General features: G+C 39.1%; 1 protein-coding gene across 6 annotated transcripts in view; it reads left to right on the forward strand.

The window, feature by feature from the left end:
* SPECC1 (sperm antigen with calponin homology and coiled-coil domains 1) overlaps positions 1-23,616 on the forward strand; it is a 286,055-nt gene that overhangs the window by 241,826 nt on the left and 20,613 nt on the right. The gene's annotated exons all lie outside the window — the stretch shown is intronic.

Consider the following 23,616-nt stretch of genomic DNA (forward strand, 5'->3'; position numbering starts at 1 on the left):
TTACCAATCTCCTATGCACAGTCCAGACCCTGCATGGCTAATATAACAAGCTTGTTTTATACAGTCTGTTAATGTTATTTGTAGGAAAAAGTATACATAAGTGTCAGTTATATGGAGCACTCTATCCTAATTGTTATTGCTTTCTAGAGGACTTTATTAGATGTTTAAATATTGTTTTTGACTAGAGCTCTGATCCAGTAAAACATACAACTGCTATTAAAGCCGGCATTTAAGGGCAATTAATCCTTTATATGCTGCCATTGAATTTTTCTGTGGATTATTTCCAGTTTTGGAAATTTTCACTGCTTGTTATCAGTTAATTCAAGTGGAGAACAATATTTGATGAGAAATATTGGAAGGACGGCTGATACACACACAGCTGCACTTACAAAGTTCAGTATATTGTGTATATTAAATTGCTTTGCAAAAGTAAATGTCTCATACGTTCAATTAGCTGAATATTTAACTGTCAAAAATGTGCATCCACTCTGATGTACAGGTGACTGCCAAATAATGGAAATACTTGAGTAAGTGAGAGATAGAAATTATATTGAGAATAGGTGCTTCCACATAGGTGTATTATATACCTTATTAGTGCAGTTGTTGAGATGCTATCATGCTTAGCAGGGGCAAACACAGGGTTTGTAGATAAGGGTTTCCATGCTCTCCAACTCTTCCTATCCCCATACATGGGGATAGGAAGAGTTGGGTAAGAGTTATACATGGGTAATGCTGCGTGCACTACTGTTATATGCACACAACTCTCCCTTTTAGAGCAGAGCCATGTGAACCCAGGACATACCTCCCAACTGTCTCTACAATCAGGACAAAGTCCTGACTGAGTGTGTCAGAATAGTTGGCTGTTCTGTTCTTGCTGCTTTCAATACTTGTTGCTCGTGCTCATGTCCTAAGCTCAGTTGCTGCTTGTCTGGATCCTGGAATGTTGGGTCCCTGTTTGGAAAAAGGACAGGTTCATGATATAGAAATCCCAGCAATGAGTGAATACCGGAGGCCTCCCCTCCCCCAAAGCAGCCCAATATTAAATCAAAAGCATCCACGTTTAAAAATTAGGCTTCCCAGCATCCAACCCGGACAGTAAATTAATGTCATTCACCTTTAATAAAAAGATAAATTACGCCCCAAACAACCCCAACATTAAATAATAGTATTTACATTTAATAAATAAACCTATTTCCTACCAAACATTAAATAATTAGCATTCACTTTTAAGAAATAGCTCTCATTCTCCCCAAACTCAGCCACACATTCAATTAATAGCACCAAAAACCACACCAGCATTAAATGAATAGTCACATCATCCCACCCTTAATAAGTCCGCCATAAGCCCACTATTAAATTAAATATCCCTAACCTTCACCCCATCAATAAATTAGCTCCCACTCTCACTCTTAATATTTCTACCCCATCCACATCACATAAAATACCCCCCCGCACATTTATATTAAAATCCCCTCCAAGCCTATGTTTACAAAGGAACTATTGTACTTAAACATTAAATCCCCCCCCCCCCCCCTTCCTTACATTAAACGCACATATACCAGCTCGAGAACCCTTTATATGGACTTTTGACACAACGGTGCTGTTTTTTGTTTTGTTTTGATCATTTTGTTTTGTTTTTGGGCTTCTATTGCCATCTATTCTGTGCAGTGACTTTTTAATGACCTCTTAATATTATTGATAATAGCTGATTTGGTTGATATATTAACAACTATCTGATGAAAGCATATGGTAATTTATGCTGATTTTATTTTATTGTATACGACCTAGTTTTGTATTTTTGTTGTCCTGAGATATAACTGTTTGAAGAACTTACACTGAAATATCTATATTGTGTGCATTAAATAAATTGTTATATTTGTATTTTACTTTTCAGCATTGTGTGTGTTTATTCTTGATCAGATCCAGAGCTGTCTCTATTTCTTGTTTACCTTTAGCAGTAGTGTTACACAACCCTAGACAGCTGCGTTTGAGATCAAGAATTGGGTGTCGCTAATACCTTATTATTATTTATTTATAATTGGGCTCTATTAGAATTTTAGCTTTTGAGTCCATTTTAGACAACATTTTAGCCAGTAGATACCGTGCTACATTTTGATCTGTATTTGTTGGTCTTTTAGTTTATACTATGTCTATTTAGCTGTGACATTTTATCCTAATGGCACAAGGGTACACAGCCCCTTATTGTCACTATTATAATGCTGCGTGTGATTTCACACGTTTGGCTGCAGTATACACATCCTTCATATGCAGGAAGAATAGCTGGACATATGGAAGAGGTTACTCTGGGGGGACTGCTCTATGCATAGAACCCACGTATTGCTGTTTCTTTAATGCAAACAGGATGCTTTGTATGTTCAGTATTAGAGTCATTGCATTACAGGCTGCGTGTGGAATAAAGCAGTCCAGCCTTCCTGTCTTATGTCACATCCCAAGGGAAAGGCACGCTGCTACAATCATGTACCACACAAGGTGTTGTCTCATCTTTGCTGAAAGCATGCCAGTAAAGGGACATTATAAAAGAATATTGATTATTTTATAATGTATATATTTTTCTAATTCTTCTTTTAATGTAAAGAAAGCACAAGTCCATGCCCATGACATGTTTTATCCAGGAGTTACTGTTTGTGAATACATGTTGATACAAAATAATAGCCAAGAATGGCATAGTTTTTAGGGTTAGTTGACTATGGTCTATGAGTACTTTTATTTTTTTAAACAATCATTTTTATTTCAAGATGCCAAAATAGCGACATGTCCAGCATGTACACAACTCAATACTAAAGTAAATAAATATAAGTTGACAATTTTCAAGGGAACCAAGTATCCCTTGAGTTTTTACTTGGAATGTTTACATTTTATATTTATCAAAATAAGAGTGGGGACAGGAAGTGCTCACGGAGCATCTTTTTATTATCATACTACAGCTACTGTTAGTCTTTTTGTACACTGTTTTGAAAGAGGACAACCGGTAGCCAATCAGATCACTGGAATTTACACCACAGCTGATAGTGTTGAGGAGATGTATGGGAGGCAGTGTCTTGTCCATTCATGTGATTGTTTAAATGAGGGCAGGGCTGCAGGATGTGAGGAAGGTATTGTAGACAAGCGGGAAGTCACAGAATGAGATTTGGGTAGTGGAGCAGGGTCACCAAACAGCACAGGCTAGTGATGTGAGTCTCCTGTCAAACTGATGTAAGAAGATTCGGGTATCGAATGCACCAGTATATGAAACAATTAATCAGGAAATTAGTTAATTCTTACATATCTAGCTTTTAAAATAATGTTGAATAGAGTTCTCCTTTAATTTAATCTTGACCAATGAAGGGTTTTTCAATGTTCACTCATTTAAATAAAAGTGACAGACGCCTATATTTACTAAACATACATAGAAAAACAAAGTTAAAGCAGCAGTTCAATGAAAACATCAGGTGTGTTTTGTCAACATAAATCACTATGGCAGGCTATAAGAAGATGCTTGGTTATTACTATTTTACCTTGGTTTGTTTCTTCAGGCTGCGTGTCATGATTTATATAACTGCATAGTTTCCACAGTCTCATGTTACTATTTTGTGGGCCAAGTCAATTTAAGCTGACTAAGCAGTAGCGACATAATGAAGGACATTTGCCTCATGCCTCCGTGGTGTCACTGGTTCCTAGTGAATTGATAAGCTGCATTGTCAGGAATGTTTGTTCAATCCATAAAAAAGGCTGTCTCCACTTTGATTAGGCTATAAGATCAATAATGTGAACCTGTCATCTCAACGTAACTAATTCAATAAGAATATTTCTAGTTGAGTAGGTGTGAAAAACAGAAATGAACTTATATAAGTACCCTATCATTTCTCTGCCAAAAGTTACAGTGCCTCACTTTGTTGGATAAAGCAGAATCTTCTGGCCCAGCACTTTGCATGTAGCGAAATCGCTGCCATTATGAAAGGCCTAAGGCAGGATTGTTCCTCCCAAGAGGTGTTACCTACCTGTTAATAGTTTAAATACCACTGTCCTAGCATATAACATTCTGACTATTCCACTGGTTGTCACTGCAGTAATTTCTGTATCAGCTGACACTCGCTCTCTTTGTATCCCTCAGCGGCAAGTTGTCCTTGAAAATTTGTCTAAAATGTTGGTAACTATGGAATAGGAGTATTTCGCCGTCCTTGAGTATTCTGCATTCCATCTTGGAATACTTTGACATGAGTCATGTGACACAAGTGTGTGGGATTGTATCTTCATGATCACCATTTATTTATATAGCGCCACTAATTCCGCAGCGCTGTACAGAGAACTCACTCACATCAGTCCCTGCCCCATTGGGACTTAGTCTAAATTCCTTAACATACATACACACACACACAGACTAGGGTCAATTTGATAGCAGCCAATTAACCGACCAGTATATTTTTGGAATGTGGGAGGAAACCGGAGCACCCGTAGGAAACCCACACAAACACGGGGAGAACATACAAACTCCTCACAGATAAGGCCATGGTCGGGAATTGAACTCATGACCCCAGTGCTGTAAGGCAGAAGTGCTAACACTATGTATCTTAAGTCAGGCAACAGTTAAATATGCACTGTAGTTTCTGTACATGTATTTAAGATAGTAACTAGGTTATCAGCAAAAATTATTCAGAAATGTCCTCAACACACACATTTATTCTTCTAGGAAATATTTTTATATTATATGTACTGTGAAATGCAGAAAGAGCGAAGAGAAGATGATTAATGTACTTATGTAACACACAGATTTGCAAAGAAAATGTGCTAAGGACAATTGTTGCCACGATAATATGGAATAATTAGTTTTGTACAATTAAGAAGAATTAGATATCTAACTAAATATGCAATGATTAAAGCCTCTTCAATGCACACCTGTGCCCATGCACTGAATTGTCAGAGAAACGTGACTGCCGCTTGTCTGACCCTTAAACAACCCATTTTCTCAACAACGGCTTCCAAGAAGAGGAAACTAAATTAGCTTCCAATAAAGAGCTCAGCTTGAGCCAATTAAACAGCCAGTTCAAGATTACTAGACTAACATCTTCTGTGTGTCTTTCTGTATGTGTGGTTGCAGGTGTCATTGTATCTAGGGATATCCATGAACGCGTTTAGATCTTGCTCCCTCTTCATGTTTTCCATCAACTCCATATTCTATGCATGAAACTGTATGAAAAACACAAAATACATTGGCCCATAATGTGTCATTCCTGCCTTTGTGTCGATGTACACACAGCAGAGTTCTTTTCAATAGTAACTTCATCCGTTTTTCATCCATATGGGTGGTGCATTTTTACATTTATGAAAACAAATAGCATTCAAACCAACCCATCAATATGTACCAAAGCGCGAAATTGTGAATATATATTTAGTCTGTGACTAAAATCTCTCTAGAGACCATCATCACTGATAAGCCACAACATTAAAACCACTGACAAGTAAATTGAATAACATTGATTATCCCGTTACAATGGCACCTGTCAAGGGATCGGATATATTAGGCAGCAAGTGAACAGCCAGTTCTTGCAGTTGATGTTGGAAACAGGAAAAATGGGCAAGTGTAAGGATCTGAGCGACTTTGACAAGGGCCAAATTGTGATGGCCAGAAAACTGGTTCAGAGCATCTCCAATACGGCTGGTCTTCCGGGGTGTTCCCAGTATGTAGTGGTTAATACCTACCAAAAGTGGTCCAAGGAAGGATAACCATTGAACCGGCGAGGGTCTTGTGTGCCCAAGGCTCAGTGATTTGTGTGGGGAGCGAAAGCGAACCCGACTGGTCCAATCCCACAGAAGAGCTACTGGAGCACAAATTGCTGAAAAAGTTCATGCTGGCTATGATAGAAAGGTGTCAGAACACGCAGTGCATCGCAGCTTTTTGCGTGACGGCAGACTGGTCATACTCATGCTGACCCCTGTCTATAGCTGAAAGTACCTACAATCGGCACATGAGAACCAGAACTGTACTGTTAATCAATGGAAAAAGGTGGCCAGATTTGATCATCATTATCATCACCATTTATTTATATAGCGCCACTGATTCCGTAGCGCTGTACAGAGAACTCATTCACATGAGTCCCTGTCCCATTGGAGCTTACAGTCTAAATTCCCTAACATACACAGAGAGAGAGAGAGAGACAGACTAGGGTCAATTTTGATAGCAGCCATTTAACCTACTAGTATGTTTTTTGGAGTATGGGAGGAAGCCGGAGCACCCGGAGGAAACCCACGCAAACAAGGGGAGAACATACAAACTCCACACAGATAAGGCCATGGTCGGGAATTGAACTCATGACCCCAGCGCTGTGAGGCAGAAGTGCTAACCACTTAGCCACCGTGCTGCCCAATGATGAATCAAGTTCTCTTTTACATCATGTGGATGGCCAAGTGCATGTGTGTCGTTTACATGGGGAAGAGATGGACTATGGGAGGCAAGCTGGCAGAGGCATTGTGATGCTCTGGGCAATGTTCTGCTCTCCATAGATGTGTATAAAATAATGGCAGGTATGTAGACAAATAATCAGTAAAACCAAGGTATTGGTCTCAAAAATAAAATGTATTTATTTAATAGTGAAATTAGACCAACAAGATGTCTTGGGTTTTACTTGGAACGCACCTGTCATGGTAACACTGAACAGCATATTTTATCTTCACGGTTCTTTGTAGAAAATTAAAATTTTGAGATTTAGTTGTATGTTTATACTGTCTTTTTATGTGTGTGTGTGTGTGTGTGTGTGTGTGTGTGTGTGTGTGTGTGTGTGTGTGTGTGTGTGGGCATATTCACAGAATAAACACACACGTACATACCGAACACACATGAATTGAAAATATACACACACATTGAAATATAACATCATTTACAGTATTTTGCTATGCGGAAAAAGAAAATATCCAACATTGCCAAAATGTTCACAATAATCATTAGATTAGCCAAAGTCTTACTTCACTGCACTGTGGCCAGAGGAGGAGGGTTTAAAGGGCTTTTATAGTCATTTCACAGTTGCTTACGTTGCTGCTGTATCCACAATAGCTGTGGAAGGAACTGTTGAAGTAGGGATAAAAAAAAGTCATAATTGACCAACATGCACCTCTGACCTCTTCATATGCCATTTACATGCCCATCATCCTCCCTACATGTCGGACTTCTCTACGTGTCATCAAATCTACCCACATGCTCCTTACATGCCCATCAGAAACCCCCTTCACACACACACATGCCCATCAGACCTCTCCAAATGCAGGAGACCCCTGTGCATGCCATTAGACCTCACCAAATGCCCCTTACACGCCCATCAGACCTTTTCAATGCCTATCAACGTCCCCACATGGCACCAGATCACAACACATCATCAGCAGCAGCTGTTTATATAATGCCACTAATTCCGCAGCGCTGTACAGAGAACTCACTTACATCAGTCCCTGCCCCATTGGAGTTTACAGTCTAAATTCCCTAATGTACACACACAGAGACAGAGAGAGACTATTGTCAATTTTTTATTGCAGCCAAGTAACCTACTAGTATGTTTTCTGTGTGCCCTATGCCCATCAGACCTCCCCACATGCCCCTTACATGCCCATCAGACCTCCCCACATGCCCCGTACATGCCTATCAGACCTCCCCACATGCCCCTTACATGCCCATCAGACCTCCCCACATGCCCCTTACATGCCCATCAGATCTCTACACATGCCCATCAGACCTCCCCACATGCCCCTTACATGCCCATCAGACCTCCCCACATGCCCCTTACATGCCCATCAGATCTCTACACATGCCCATCAGACCTCCCCACATGCCCATCAGACCGCCACACATCCACCTTCCTTGATTGGATAATAGGTGACACTATGACTTCTCTGCGTTGTACAGAGGAGGTCACATGATGTGCTCCCGGTCAGTGAAGCAGCTGACTGGGTTCCAATCTGTCCCTGTTGGCGGATGGAGATGCAGTCATGCTCCCAGCCTGGTGCCACATGAAGCTGGAGAGCCACGGATAGGCCACCGCTGTACTAGACTTTCCTGTATAGTTTTAAATTTGGAGAATAAGGATCAAAGCTCTGTTACAACTTGGGAACATTTTGGAGCATTGTGCTAGGCTTTACAATCAATTAGGTCTAGGTTGCAACTTTTGTGTAGGCTCAAATTTAGGAATATTTGCAAGGCCATGAAAAACTTGCGTTTAAGATTATAGGACAAGGATAAAGATGAAATTAGTATTCATTTTATTATTTGATCTCAGGAATGGTAAAGCAGCTAGGTAGAAAGGTTAGGTTTTCTTCCCAGTCCTTGTGGCCCAAGACATATGCCCTGTTGGACCTTTTATTAAAACAACCGTTCACAGAACATGAGTGGGTACGACTTTGGGACCCACCTTAGACTATTGCAGCTGTTTAAAATAATTGTTGCTGTGGCAAAGGTTCTGTCATATTACAAGACACATCTGTGGCCAGAAAGCTCTACTAATTAGTTACTAATAATAATCCGATATCACTTTCACACCAATGACTCATTTTCTGTAACAAAGAAAAAAAAAAAAAAGATTGTGTTACTTTAAACACTTACCAAAGTGAAATATATTTTTCTTTAAAGTCACACTTATGACTTTAACCTTTTGTTTTAAAAAAAAAAAGGTTCTATCTGAGTCAGCCCCGAGGAGTGAAATCACAAAGTCCTAATATTTAGATGAGTAACAATGTCACAGAGAATGTTGAGTTAATGTAAGAGATTCTGTGGAAGTTAATATTGGCAGAGGTGAGCAGCCAAGGAATGTAAGAACTTTGTCTGTCCCTTCTCAAATAAATAGCCCTGCAGAGGATGAGTTTCCCGCTCTGCATTATCAGATGGAAGAAGGAATGTGAAATAAAATTGTGCAGTCCAGAGCGGAAATTATTCTTGTGTTATCCAATGTATGAGATTTCTTTGCTTTGTAGCCACAACATCCTGCATGACAGATCTGCCTCCATTTCATTGTTGTCATAGTTTTAGCATATTTGATTCATTTTAAATTAAATAAAACTCTGGTTATATTGGGCACCATGAGTACACTATTTGCTGATACTGCTGGCAACTAAAGTGTTGCCTACATACATGACGGTAGCAGTTTTGTGTAGTGAACCATTGTTTAGTTGCAGAGACAGACTGGCTGGGGGTCAGGGTTGTATTTTCCCCGAGACCGTTCTCTCCTTTATTGCTCTGTGCCGGCCCAGCAAAATATTTAATCAAATGGACTAGCTATTGGCTATGAATAGATCTCTTTTATTATTATTTAAACTAAGCATTATTTATTGCCAGATCAGCAGAATACAAAATATCTGAAAAGATAATGGACATAATATGAAGTAGCATACCCAGCAGATGGCCCCCAGCGCTCATCTTGTTGGATTGCGCCGGTCATTCACCAATCAGAGTGGTGGGAAGTCCGTATTATGAAGTTACCTGAGATCTCTATAGGAACGGCATTGTTTACAGGACACTAGAAGGCATTGCGTTTTTTACAGTTGCCATTACAATGCTGTCTGTGTTGTGCATTAGTTGCTATTGTTTATGTCCATAGAATGCTCTCTGTAGAGTATTTAAGTAAGTTGTGGTCACTAGAATGCTCCCTGTATTGTATAGAGGTCACTAGAATGCTTCCTGTATTGTATAGAGGCCACTAGAATAATCTCTGCATTGAATGTTGGACAGTTGGGGCTGATTGTATCTGATTATTATAACAATGTTCTATATATTTCACACTCTATAATATACTGCTCCCACATTAGACAAACCAGGCCCACAGGACGCCCATTCTTCCATTTTGGCTTCTTGCTAGGAGAACCTGGGCAACTTTTTTTGTGCCCCACCACCACCACCGTTCTCCCCTTTCACCCAGCCAGAATTTACCCAGTCCTCCTCTGTTAACTAGGAACCAGCATTAACTATTGAAATTAATGTTCATTCATCCCATAAAAATTGCTGCCTTCGCTGTGTGTAGGTGTAAAAAAACACTTTAAGAGTGATTGTTTGTGGAACCAAAGCTGTTTTTCTTACCATGTCTTGACCCATAACCTGCAATACTACGTATTATTCTGCACTCTGTTACCCTCATCTGTTATTGGCATCAGCTTAGCACATTTATTTAGCTTAAACTGACAAGAGGAAGCCTTGTGTAGGAAAGCAGGAGATGGGAAGGAAGAGTTTAATACTCCGGAATGACGAAGACAGCCATTTCCCCAGTTTTACACAGTTACAAATAAAACATGACCCAGACATTAGAGGAACACTACACATTACCTATTCTAAAAACAATTATATTTTGTAAAGCACTACTTAATGATTGAAGTAATGGTTCTCGTGGCTAAGAGATGCTTTTTATGAAATGTATTGATTGGTAGTGGAAATGCTCTTTCTCCATAGAATTAGATGTGTTTCATAAGGAAAGCACATTGGTTTGTTAGCCAAGACAGCGAAGTCTGGTGGGAGAAACTGGCCGGATAGAGGCGTTTCTTGCTAAAGGCATATGGATATTAACTATTCAGCATCATTTTTGCATCTGTATTTTTTGTGTTTATTTGAATTAGGTGGGATTGGGAGTCTCCCCTATAAAGTGTCTGTTCTTTTTTTTTTTGTTGTTGATTCCATGGTGAGTTGGCTGGTACAAGGTGGTAGGACATACTGCTTCTTCTACTGCTTTGATTGTAAAACTATGAAATTCCATTCACTTACATTGTTCATACCATATTGAATTTATAGACAACTAAACGCTATACAAGGGTGTTCAGACGATCAATTAGAACCATGCAGTCACCTAGTTTTAATATCCTTGTTGATAACATGGTTCATTTTCCTGACTTAATATGTGGGGATTCTATTGTACTAAGCTGTCTGGTCACGTTCACTGTGCAGTATTTGACAGCCCAGCTGGTAGGGGACCTAATGTCACAGGATCACACATACACATTAAATATTTTGTCAGGGTTTTCTGAATGTAAAAGCTGTGTTTTAAAAATATATATGTTGAGATATAACCCACTTACTGTTATCAACGGCAAAGCTGACCACTTGATTTCCACTACACCCTTACAATTTATTTTGTTACACTCATCTTATTTTTCCTTATTGTTTTGAGGTCTTCGGGTGTAGAGCTGTGTGTGTCATTGTTTGTCACCTGCACTGGATTTTCCCACTATACACAAGACTATACATAAATCTGTGGGTTGTCTTTGAAAAGTTCTGAGAATGGTTTTTGTGCTTCCCTTGCTGTTCTGTTCTGTATAATAATAACTTCACAAATGGTCATTGTGACAGGATGAACGACTATTCCACCCTGTCTGTTGTTGCTGGGAACCGGCTGGGCTTACTTTGCCCCAGTCCCTTTTCGTTATTCCGAATACGCCCCTCCTGCCGCAGTGGGAGGGGCCTGCTGCCACCACTGAGCTCCTTTTATGGCACTCAGAACCACTTTCCTTCTGGGTAACTAACGCTGCTAGCGTACCTCATTGCTGGTGTACCAGGGCTGGTACTCCTTACCTCTTACTATGGATCGGGGTTGCTGTGGATGGATCTCCCCTGACCTATCACACTGATCAGGGCTGCATGGGTAGCAGGCAGAGCGGTGGTACTGGAGAGCTGGGTCCAACCTCAGAATCAGCTGGAGAACAGAGAGTTTGGGTCTAATATGTAGGTCACAGGATTTTCAGCATGGAAGATATTTTCAAGCAGGTCTATGAAGCAAGTGATGTTTATTTGCTCAAACACTGGTTGAAGGTACCAGCATTCAGGTCAGATTAAATCAGAAAGATACATTTCAGTGTACAAGTCAGTGCATTTTATACAAGTTAGGCTATTTTTAGAATCAGGATGTACCCTGTTTACCAAAACATAGATTTACATGCATCGCAATGTTAACAATATTTACACTTATCTGTGAAATTATAGGAACGCTTTGATGTCCTGCATCTTTGTTTTAGACGCAAGATATATAGCAGCACATTTTAAATTAAACCTTCCTGTCTGCAAGTGAAACCTCACACGTCAAAAAGCCTGATTAGCATTAGACCTTTTGTTCCAATAGTTGCATAATACACATTCCCAAAGAATGGTATAAACTTCTAACAAGTCATTTCCCCACATCACAATACACAGCAGACTTTCTAAACAAACGCTCATTGTCTCAGATATATACATCAGACATATTGCATTTCCTCTAGGAAGGCTAAATAGAAAAAAATACTTTTTCTACCCTGGTCTCAGAAATAACGATTTCCTATCTCAAAATATACACAATATTAAAAATAAGTGCATTGGCAATTTATAGAAATAAGCGCCCTGCGCTATTTCCTTTAAATAAATTTATGCCATAAGTTATATACCAGTGATCCAGTCAGTTATCTCTACACATTACTGTCTTTGAAACAGAAGTAGGCACCCCATAGGTTTTTACAGCTGTGGTAAAACAATACAAGATCCAGTTTGACCTCCCAGTCTTTCGTTACCCACACTTTGCCAAAGCCTACTTGTGTGCTGATGATTAAAACAGAATATAAATGTATGTAATTCTGCATTAAAGAGAAGTATTGCATTTGTTTACCTGTGAGTTAGACAAATTGATGGAGGGTTCATTAGGAGAAATTTAGAAAACTGCTTTACCCGTTAAAGAGCCAGGGAAGGAGTGGGCTAATTGAGATTTTTAGAAATTGCCCTCAAAATCCTTGCATCACCAGTAAACTGATATACCGTATGGCTATTTAGGTTTTCTTCAGTCCTGGAAACAGCAATCCTTATTTTTTTTACACTACTACAAGAACTGCTGATTACGGTCCCAGACTTTAATTTTAAAATCTTACCAGTGGCATTAACAAGGTACATTCTGCAGTACAATATCTGCATTTAACAAATAATAATAGTTGTTATATTTTTTCCAGCATTATGTTCCTTTAAGAATAAAAAGCTATGTGAAATAGATTGTATATATTTGCACAGTCCAAAAGGCCTCCTCTCTGGAAATCTTAAAAAAAAGACTAAAAACTTGTTTATCTTGTAAACCTGTTTAATCAAGACTTTCATTAATGCCCATCTGCTTTCATAATACCCAAAAGTTTAGCTCTCTTTTCTGTACTCTGTTAATCATTTTTATATTTATTTTGTGTCATTTCTTTTTACCCTGCAAATAAAAAGCAATGTACGTCCTATGTGGTGAACAGTGCTATATAAATAGCATGACTGTTATTATATGTGACTAGATCATGTAGTCTGGATCAGAACTTTCACCCACCTCAGAGAGTCAGGTATATAGAATATCAACATATCACTGCACATTGTTGAACTTGTTATAAACTTGAGTTTTTGGCTTCAGCAATCCTCAGTCACGGTGGGCATGTTTCCTACTGATTAGAGAGATTTTCACCTGTCGGCAGTTCTACATATAAATAACAATGGAGAATCATGCTAATTACAGTTCTGGGAATGTAAAGAAGCCAATCTGCAAACATTAATAAATGTCACATGTATATATCATTATTATAAAAGGAGTGTACAGCTTGTCAGACACTCTGATTTACTAGTACCATGCAGGAACAGTATGTGGCTGCTAGCTGTGATTATTAGCATCTACAGTACATACTTGTACACACAGCATTTCTTACATACCTGTCTTGTTTATCATTTACCATTTTACTTACACATTTAGTACTCTCACTGTCACACACTGACCTCAGCACAACATTGTTTTCAATAGTTGCCATTAGCGCCATTCGCTTTCTAGCTGTAGGCATACACAGGAAATTAATTGTGCTCTCACCCAATGTAGTATTCCAAACACACTGACCTAGTGTCAGACTGGGGAATGAAGGGCCCACCAGGGGACTGCAATGGTAGGGGCCCACCAGAGGGGGTGTGGCCACCCACCATAGAGGCGAGACCAGACACTAGAGGGGGAGTGGTCAGACACTAGAGGGGGAGTGGTCAGCCAATAAAGGACATGGCTAGCGGCATAGTGTAGTATATAAAGAATGCAGTGTATCTAAAGAGTACCCCTAGGCCCCGCCCCTTATATCGGGACAAAGTCTTGCCACACTAGAATCAGAACAGTTGGCAGATTGTCCTGCTCTCTCCTACCTGTTCTTGCAGCATTTACTGCCTGCTGCTAACGATGTCTTAAGTTCAGTTGCTGTCTGGATCCTGGATTATTGGGGTTCTGTTTGGGAAAAAGGGATAGATCCATTAAATATGGAAAGCCTAGCAATGAGGGCACACTCTATCCCCGTTTCCCAACTAGTCACAATGTTAAAGCAATAGCTCTCATGCTTAATAACTAGGCCTTTCTCCCTGCAAATAGCCCTCACATTAAATTAATAGCTTTCACAATTACTAAGTAAACATACCCCCCAAGACATTAAATTAATAGTATTTACATTTTATAAATACACATTCACCCCCCCCCTCCAGCAGTCCAGACATTAAATATTTAGTATTTGCATGTAATAAATAAACCTGTTATACTCCCTAAAAAACAACAACACTAAATAATTAGTATTCACACTGAATAAAAAGCCACCATTCTCCCCAGACTCAGCCACACATTAAATTATTAGAACCCAAACAACTCCAGCATTAAATGATCCCATAGGCACCACCAGCGTCTCACTCTCTCGGGTTCCAAGGATCCATTCCTGGTGTAGTCGCTAGTTTCAGCCTCTCAGATGTGTAGTGTAAGCTTGGCACTTATGGTCCACATGTGGAGGGTTCCACATATTTCAAGTTGATTACACTATTGTGTGATTTTTTTTTTTCTGTTTATCCCTATTTCCATGAGAGGACTCTGATATCCAGAAGGATCATCTAACCAACACAACCAGTTGTTGAAGTGTCTGCTTTATTCGTTATGATAGAGAGAGAGATAGCACAAGAGATATAAAGAAGTGGTTCTTCCTACAGCGGCGGCGGATACATCAGTGTCAGGTCACACAATCATCTGACCGGGGGAGGGAGCGGGTCACGTGATTGCAGGGCTGCGAACGCATTTGACAGATGCCTATCTGTCACTGACAGTCAGGGACGGCAGCAGCGGGGACGCAGGGGAGGCCCTCAGTTGAGCCAGTTGGGCTCCGCCTTTATAGAAAGGGGAGTGTGGCCGTAAGGCAGCGGGGTCTACCTGGGATTTACCCGGTATCCCGTGGGGCAAGCCGACGCTTCTCTGACTGCTGCAAAGGACAATAGTCTTCTGTCACTTAGTGCCATTACCTGTCTACGGTAGGTGTAGAAATACCCATGGAAAATGGCCAACCGGTGCAACGGAACGGGAGTCAATGCATGCGCACTTACACAAACTCTTCAGTCATTCATATTGCAAGAAAGGAAAATGTATCATTTAAGGAAAAAATGTGTCACTGTGTTCACAACAATCTCATGTCACTAGTAAAGCATGTAATGATACAAATCTGCACACTGTCACCAAAACACCCTCCAGGGAAAGGGAAAATCTACTAACTTGACCAGAGGCCAGAATAATCAAATTTTGCAGTTGAAACTGTTTCCTGTCAACGTTCCAGTCTATTGTGTGAACGTGTGTTCAGTGCTGTTGGTGTTACTGTTGCTGAATAGCAAGTCAGGGATTTGGAATGCTGACATACATGAAAATCAACAAGAACAATAAACCCCCAGCCCCTTCCCCCTACAATGCGACATGCCAGTTTTACAAAACAATAAGTGCACTATGTAAAAAAAAAAATCTATGCCATGATAGGTGTAACATCAAAAGAGATATTCCGCAAGTAATTTCAGAAGATATTAAACTGAAAATAAATTTTTCTTTTTTTCAGCAGAACCCTCTTTATATATGTTGATTTACATTCTCTTTTGGTGATGTCTTATGCCTTGATTTGCACTGGTGCACTTAGTTTTATGCCATTTTTTTCTGTGCAAGATGACAGTTTTTGCCCTGGCCAATGGGAGGTGTTTCGCAGAGCAAGGGCCTTTCTAAGTGTGGGCTATGCTTAGTGTTGTGGATCCATGCAAAAACTAGATTCTGTTTTCTGAAATTAGATTACAAAATTACTTACATTTTTTCTAAAAAAAAATTAAGGTGAATTGCGATTCATAGATCTCCCAATGGGAAACTCGGCATTATTCACAAATCTGTGTCTGAATTTGGACAAATCTGCTTAATTGAACATCTGGGGTTTCTCACATCTCTACTATTGAGGGGTATTTACTAAGCAAACAGACACCTCCCATGCATACAGGTACTTTATGACACTGTTTAGTCTTTGCGTAGTAGTCTGTTATTGCATGGGATGTGGGATGCAGACATGGTCTTACGTGTTATATCATGCCCTTAACAGTGGTGGAAGTGGGGGTGTATACGATGGTATGCCAAACCGCCACTTCTACTGCCTGCATTGTAACACTATCAAATTCTTTTCACTTCTATATTTCCATACCGCCACTCTGAATGGATAAAAACATATTGACACGACATTGTGGCTTTTAGGGCAAGAATATCTTATTTACGGTTTTATGAGCAACTCCTGCCTACAATGTCAGCCTTACTCAGGTATAGCAAGCGTGTTTTGTTAATCACCTTACATGCTATTCTTAGCAAAGAGTTCAGCCTTAGGGCAATGTACTGGTTCCTGACTATTTTAAGAGAGTTTAAATGTTTGTACAAGCCCTTCTGACATTTTTACTATTTGCATTGATTTTCAGCCACGTGCTTGCTGTTTATTTACATTGTCCCTGGATACATTGCAGTGTTCTCTCCATTGTTCTATCCAGCGGGAACTGAAATAAACTCCTCATCCTAATTATAGAAATGCGTGACTAGACCGCACAAAGGGAATCCAGTAAGAGAAAGCAATGTATGTAGTGAGTCGCAGTTGGGCATGTACAAGCCAATAAATGGCGTTATCAGAAGATGGAAGTCACCTTTAGTTTCCCAGTCTAATCACAATCTATAGTCCCTTCCACATTAGTATTGCTGCCATCCACAATACAGAGCAACAACAAAGCAATTTCCAGTCATGTAGTCTGATACCAGTTCTAGCTCCTGGACACTGGCCTGGTTGGTTTCAGGAATAATCTGAGCCTGATTCCAGTTTTGGTATAAAAATGTGACATATCAGCTGTAAATGTTACATAATAGCTACAAAGTTATTCAATTATGTTTCCTGTAGTGCTGGTTCAGGTGGAGTCAGATCACTGTTTTGTGCCAATGGAACATTTTCCTCATTTGTGGTAGTTGGATATACATAGCATGGCGTTTCACCTTCTGGAAAGCATATTGGGGCTAGCAGGTAGTGGTCAGTTGAAGTTGATGGACAATGGGAATTTCCAACTGTGAGATGGTTTACACAATTCTTATTCCCAAGAATAGTACACCTGTGGGTTCAACCTCTGCTATCTCCTCCATTAGTAAGGTCAGGTCCAAGTACTCACTCTCTTCATGACTAGACAAGTAAGTCTGAAAGCTATGCAATTTTTCCTGATATTGATATATATATGTGTTTGTGTGTGGGTATGTATATATGTGTGTGTGTGTGTGTGTGTGTGTATATATATATATATATATATATATATATATATATATATATATATATATATATATATTCACTCCACAGTATTACTAGAATTGTTTTGTACAACCCACCTTTTAAAATCCTGTGTTTGCCCCTGGGTGCAGCTTGCTGAGTTTACAAATACATATACAAGCAGACTACCAACTAGCCAGAGCCTCAGGGGCTGTTCTATAATAGAAAAGCATTAAACTAATTGCGTTAACTAACTTTAAAAGATGTAATTAGATGCATTGGTTGCACAGAGCAGCCCCCGGTCCTTGGGGTAGGGGACACTTTAAGAAAAAAAAATTCCTAACTGTTAATGTATGTTGACAGTCTGTCGTATTATTGATTCCAAATACCGTGATTGCTTGCATTGTACTTGCAACTGGTTACCAAGAAATTAGTTTCAAACAGAGCACCTCTCAGACTTGACAGGCTACAGACAAATAGTACAAATGTACCATGTAACCGGGGCATTTATAGTGGTTGTGTCAGCAATGGATGTTCGTGTTAGTACATTGAGTATATAAGCTCACTGTTGTGGTAGCGTTTCTCTTGCTGTTTTGGAAAAAGCTTAACAACCTATGTAAAACCCAGTGTTTATTAGTCACTGGGAAAGGTTAATGAGATCATCACTTCCTCACAAGTGGCACGTAACTTGATAATTAACATGGATAATGCTACTTGGAAGATTACTAACAAGTGTCAGTTATACAGCTCTGTCCAGAGACCACAATAAATCTACCATTAACCCGTGGTTATTGTGTCATGTCCCTGTAAGTACATGTTAGTGTCACACAGAACATTGCTATGTATAAGTATTAGGATTTTTCTTGCTAGGCATTGATCAGCACTGATTATAATAATGCTTTTTTGTTACTGTACAGTACAGCGGTTCTCTAACATTTTGACATCTTCAGCCATGGTAAATAAAACAATCAGTGCTATGGAAGAGTTCATCGGATTCACCATACCGTGATCTGTGCCTTCCAGGAAGAGCCTGTTGTAGTTTACAGTAGCTAAAGAGAGTGAGGTTTTCTTATTATACTGTTAGTAAGTTTTTTGCTGCCTTCTATAATTTAAAGGTTTCCAGGAGAGGGAGAGGTGTCAGTCGTGACGGTGGCAGCCTGGGTGTGTGTGGTGTTTGTACCACTAGGCAGATGGACCGGACTATAAATCAAAGCTTTGCACTGAAATCCAGCAGCCACATTATGTCTTATAATGTTTCCTGTGAGGGCTCCACTATCACCTATAGAAAAAGAATTTAGTAAGGTGTCCCTCCCTCCACCTCACCCGGAGCCCCAGCGGCATTTCCATGTAAACTTTTTTCCGCTGGCTGTTTGTTTACAGCCCTAGCCAATATCCTAGGGGGTGGGGTTGTAAGGTGGAGGACCAATCACAAGATGCTCCAGGGTAAGGTTATTACTGTTAAAAATTACTTTATCTGACCTCAATCACCTGCAAAAAGTATATATAATTTTTTTCATAAATATTCTGCTGAGGCTACCAGCTTTGGAATCCCAATGTTCTAAAAAGTGTTGTATTAGGGTGTTGTATTAGGGTCTGACCAGCTTATTATATTCAGTCTACATATCCTGCTCATTTATGTGTACCCTGTTTATTTGTAGTCATCAGATGGGTGGAATGCTCACAGCAGCAGGAGATGAGTGTGCTGATCTTGCGGCAGGCAGTGATCTGTGATTGTTAGTCAGGACAGGGCTGCACGTGGCAGGGACAGTGTCATAATCTGACAAGGGGAACGGAGGTAAGCAATAAGCCACAGAATAAGGGTTAGTCCCAAGTAACATAGATTAGTCATTTGAAGCTCCTGTGACACTCATTCAGGAAGATACATTATTTCATGTAGAACACCATGTTATAGAACAGCCATTTGTTGTTCACTATGAGTGTGCTGATGTTCTTAATTTAGCTCATGTTAATTAAGCAATTGTGAGTGTACTTGGCAGTAATTGTTAGTAGCAATTGTGAATAGTTGTCCATTCTGGAAAATTCTGCCTTACAATGAATGACCTAGGGGCTGTTCTTTTGATTCTTTAATGTTTCCTATGACCTTTTATGTAAAACGCCTGATGGAACCTCTCCAAATGTAATTGATGAGTAATTATTGGGTGTTCTGAAATTGCCTTTAGTATGTATGGCATCTTTTTATATAGGGTGTGCCCTTCTAAATACTGAACCTTTGCTCTAAATTCTAGTTCTGCAGCATTTTGTTTATTGGAATGTTTGTTTCTGTTCTTTCCCAAAGATTTCAAACATTTCCTCATTTGGTAAATTCCTCCTCTCATCTGGTATGTTAGTATAAATATATAAGGTGTTTGTTGTTGAACTAAAAGTACCAGCATGCCTTGTCCGTCAGGGTACCCATATTAGTTCCACAGTAGTATTTCATTGCTTTGCTGTGGCCGGAAATCAGTACCTGGTCAGCCAATCACAAGGGGCCACCATGTATACATTGCTTATGATTGGCTGAAACTTTACATTCATTTCCCTGGGCAATACATTTGAGATGGCTTTCTGTGCCCATTGCCGCTTATCAAATCACTAAAATCAATGACAGAACTAAGCAATAATACACTTTGTGCCTCACTGATCGTAATAATTGGAATTGGATTCAGAAGTTGAATATTGTTTGACCCACAATATCGCTGCATCCTCTGTGACAGGAGGGTGACATGTATGCTGTAAAAATAAATCTTGGTAGTCAACAGGGTGTGCCACTTTTAGTTCTGATTAACAGATCTAAATATATATTCTCTAAATATTGAAGGGCCAAGGTCTACTTGTTTATATACTCTAAGTCCCACTTCTCATGCACCCCATTTTTAGTTATTTGCTTACAATGAATCCAACTCAAGTTCCCAGGAATGCCATGGCTACAGATGCTTGGGAAATACTTGCCTTTAAAAGCTGTGTGCAGGTGAGCTTCATCCCAGATAAAAAGTATAGCATTTCATCTTGTTACGACTGGCCAGAATGTCTCTGTATCTTTGTTTATACAATGTGGGCAACCCCCTTCTTGCACCCCAGACTGTATATGGTGAGTGCAGAGAACCAATGTCTACTGGTGTATATATGTGATATATATATATGTGTGTGTGTGTTTATATATGTATATATATTTGTGTGTGTTTGTGTGTGTATATATTTGTATGTGTGTGTGTGTGTGTGTGTGTGTATATATGTGTAGGTAGATAGATAGATATATGTTCCTACAGGGACACAGTTAACACCAAAAAGTCCACATTAAATACAATTGAAAATATAATGCTATAGTGGAGAGGGAAATTGCAAGATTACTGGACGCATAATGTCTTTTTATTATTTTATCTTATCCCAGAGCTTTGCCTACTTACTTACAAATGTATTCCTTTTCTCCTATGGTTACTTGCAAAATAAATAAAAACAAAATGACATTGAAAACTCAAATAGATTTATGGTGCATTTTTGGATTATTGTTTACTAAACATACTTACATGTGCAATGTACTCTTAATCATGTGTATATTGCAGGCTTAAGCAACCTCTTGGCTCTCCAGCAGCTGTGGAACTACAAGTCCCATCCTGCCCTGTCAGCATCTGGCTGCCAGGACATGTTAGAACTTCTAGCCCCACAAGTCAGGAATGATAATTAAGTAAAAACATTTATATTTATATGACGTTTCATCCTGTGTATAATATACATCTCACTATCTAATCACTGGACTTCACAGCTTCATCAAGAGGGGTTTAAATTGCTAAGCCAGAACTTCATATGATATGTCACTTTGTTTAATTGAAATAATGTAAAATATTTAGTACACATATAATACAAATAGTATCCTTTCAAATTAATTTTCATTGCCAAATGTAATATTATTGAAATCGCTTATTTAACAATATAATATGTTCTGTTTATTCAGTTGTGTTTAGTCAGTAGACCATTACCATGAACTTAATAAATTCACTTCCAAAAATTTTAACAGATATTAACTATATCCACTTTGCTAGCACACAGCATGTAGTGTGAATAGAGATCACATTATCAGTTGTTGGCATTGGGATTTAATGTTCCGCTGAATGCAGCGTTCAGACCTTGGGTTATTTCAGTAAGCATGCTGGCATAAACACAGGCATCCTGGGAATTCATTTCATTTAAGTTGGATCAGATGAAAATGAAGAGGCAAAATCCGTACCTGGGAATCCAACTTTTATTGTTTATTTAACACTTTTATACTTCTTGACTTCTGTGTACTTGCAATAAAACCGTTTTACTAAAGGCTGCTTGCTGGGGATAAGATTCAAGTTATAAGCCTGAGAAATAAAGAGATTTGTAACTAGTGGCGTGTAGTAATTGCATAGGTTCACTCTAACTTGTAGTCAAAGTAAAGTGAAATAATAATGTTTTGAAAGAAATGTTCCATTTTCATTTAAGAACTTAAATAAAAACTATAGTTAGAATATAAGTTATATAAAAATACAAACCGATCCTGACGATGTATACTAGAGTCAATAATTTTGCTGTCCAAGTCAAACATACTGTATATCTTGCTTTGTTATTCTAACTTATTAGGACAATATCCTCAAACATTTCTGTGCTTGACTGTGCCGCGCACAGAGAAAGGTATATGATCCACATAGTTTAATGCTTCCCCACTGATGTTGCATTTGTATTAAAAAAAAAAAGCAGGGGTAAGCTACATGTGAAAATGCATATAATAGCTATGCAATTGTACATGCATTCAATAAGTGTTTGTTATGGAGTCTGTTCATTTCAATGGGGTTTCCCGCCTGTCTGCTACATGTAGAAACCCGAAATTAATGCACAAGCTCATGTAATAAATAATAACAGCATGCAGTGCCCCCCTCGCCTCGCCTCCAAATTCCTTAACTCGCCCCAGACTGGGTAACAAGAGGCACGGTGTCCCCCTGCTAGACAGCCTGAGCTGGTTCCCACTGTTAACGGGGAGACCCACAGCACGGGGTGCCCCTGCCATAGTGGGACCCTATCCCGGACTTTGATCTCAAATCAGTGGAGATTAATTGAATCTATGTTAATGTGTAAAAAAAAAAAAAACAACCCATTACAAATTAGCTCCAGTAAATGGACCATTGAATTGATTTGCGGTGACATGAAATGAAACAAGCAGTGTCCAAAAAATATAAGAGAAAACAGCTGTAGATGGAAGTATGAACACAAATATGTATGGACACAGAGAATAGGATAGGACCGATCTCTACATACAGTTGCATGCTTTGCACATGCGCCAAAAATACAAGTCAAGTGCAGCCTTTTAAATGTCAGTGGGTAGGTGCTCTTAGGGAGCGGTGTCTGCCACTTCTCCTGGTTGTCATATTATTGGACCTTCCAAGACCTGAGCACACTACCAATGGCGTCACAACGCATATTTCTTGCCATTAGGCTATGTCCCAAAACTGTTGTATTGTGAGATGATTACCACACTTTAGATGAAATACACAGGAAAGATCCTGGAGGAAATTGTCATCACCGGGCACCTAACCAAATGTTATGGGGCCTTGGAGAAGCATCTTCATATAAGTCATATTAAGAAAAGGTTGTGTAAAACCAGAGAACTCCTATAAAAATTATTCTGACTAGCAAAACAATAGATATAAATAAAGTAATACTTATTTCCATTTCAGTTTCAATTTTAATTGCAAAGTGTATTGAAACTTAATTTCAGAAAGCTTATTATTATTGAATAAACCATACCTTTAAACAGTCAACTCAAATCAATGAGAGAAAATCAGTATTAAAAGTGTAAAGTAGTGCACAGAACTTAAATTACTTGAGATTCTTTTATACTAATAAAGGAAGTAATTTAAGGTCTGTTGGTCAAACATTTCATTTTGATCCAATTATGCTATTGAGATGATGTCAGCAGTATTATCCTGTATGTTGGCAGCAACTCATAATGTATGAAAAGAAAACACGGCTTTATTCCAATAACGGCAAACACAGGAAGCAGTGATAGATTTAGCATACCCAACTTCAGCAATTAATTGTTCATTAGACTGGAGCTTTGACATTGCAACAAAAGAATTTGTT

Source organism: Mixophyes fleayi, chromosome 2 (genome assembly GCF_038048845.1).
Source record: "Mixophyes fleayi isolate aMixFle1 chromosome 2, aMixFle1.hap1, whole genome shotgun sequence".
In the NCBI taxonomy this organism is placed as follows: Eukaryota; Metazoa; Chordata; class Amphibia; order Anura; family Limnodynastidae; genus Mixophyes; species Mixophyes fleayi.